Below are 1,601 nucleotides of genomic sequence, written 5' to 3' on the forward strand. Positions count from 1 at the left end.
CTCTGGAGGACTGCAGTGGGTATGTGTCCCCCTAGGGGTACTCTGGAGGACTGCAGTGGGTATGTGTCCCCCTAGGGGTACTCTGGAGGACTGCAGGGTGAGCGAGTCCTTCTAGAAATGTTTTTGTTGCTTTCTTTGGACCTGATCCTTCCTTCCTGTCTTTTCTATTTCAATGCTTTTGTCGCTGGTTTTGAACCCTTTTCGTGACTAATTCTTATTTTTGGCGACGTATTTATTTATTTTTAGCGATTTTCTTTTTACCAAATCTGAGACCCGCAGGTTTGGAGGACTCGTCATGAACGGGTATTTTATTTTGAAGGAGGTAAGGGGAAGTAAGAGGGGGATTCACCATGTCATCGTGTAACAAACTGTAACATCAAATAACACCAACATTGATTTAGGCTAAATAAATACTCTGCTGACATTTACAGTCAAACAGAAACCGGACCAGCTCAGACGAATATTTACAAAACCACAGAGAAAGAAAAACAAAAACCAGAACCACAAGAAACAAAAACCAGAACCACAAGAAACAAAAACCAGAACCACAAGAAACAAAAACAGAATAGTTTCCCTACAAGACAGTCTCATATCTAGGACCACTAGAGGTACTCTGGAGGACTGCAGGGGGTACGTGTCCCCCTAGAGGTACTCTGGAGGACTGCAGGGGGTACTTGTTGCCCTAGGGGGACTCTGGAGGACTGCAGGGGGTACGTGTCCCCCTAGAGGTACTCTGGAGGACTGTAGGGGGTACATGTACCCCGTTCTGCAGCTTCCTGTTGTTACAGGACACATCGTCACTCGCTGCTCTCTCTGGGCTTTTTTAAATCTTAAAGCTAGCATGCTAACCGTAGCATGCTAGCATGCTAACGCTAGCTAACGGGACTTACAATTCTTTGGCAAAGTAATGAGCTGTCCTACTCTGCCTGTGATTGGCTGGTCAGGGTTAGGCATGAGGAGTGAGACATCAGAGCCAATCAGAAGTCAAGTAGGGCGGGACTTATTCACCATTACACTCGATTGGTCAGAGCAGAGATTAAAACATGAATGTCTAAAAAGGTGGGGGCGGGACTTAGATCCAAACCTACTGAGGTGCCCTACTCTGCCTGTGATTGGCTGATGGAGTAAGACATCAGAGCCAATCAGACGCCGAGTAGGGCGGGACTTCTTCGCAGACTGGCGAATCAGAAACCTGATTTCTGTAGTCTACGTGTGCGTGGTGTCTCGGCCGAGACCTGATTGGTCAGAGCAGCGGTGAAAAAACTAATTTGTTTTTTTTTTGGTTGGACTCGGGTTCCGATGAGGTCACCCACACCAACCAATCAGCTGCTTCCTCACCATGTGACCGAGGCGACGCTCTCCGATTGGAGGATTATCAGATGAGTTGGTCTCTAAAATGTGGATCAAAGTTCATAAAAAAGCCCCAAATAACGTCCTCTAATGTCTCGCTTAGTAATATTTTCTAATAGATTAATGGATTAATCTTTGCAGCAGGTTTAGATATACACACATATACACATATGTACATATGTATATATAAATATATGTATATATGTATATATGTGTGTATATATATATATATATATATATATATATATATA

General features: G+C 44.0%; 1 protein-coding gene across 1 annotated transcript in view; it reads left to right on the forward strand.

The window, feature by feature from the left end:
* LOC117938960 (collagen alpha-4(IV) chain-like) overlaps window positions 1-1,601 on the forward strand; it is a gene marked incomplete at its 5' end in the record, with an annotated part of 16,464 nt that overhangs the window by 11,484 nt on the left and 3,379 nt on the right. The window lies entirely within an intron of this gene.

This window comes from Etheostoma cragini, chromosome 3 (genome assembly GCF_013103735.1).
Source record: "Etheostoma cragini isolate CJK2018 chromosome 3, CSU_Ecrag_1.0, whole genome shotgun sequence".
NCBI classification, from domain to species: Eukaryota; Metazoa; Chordata; class Actinopteri; order Perciformes; family Percidae; genus Etheostoma; species Etheostoma cragini.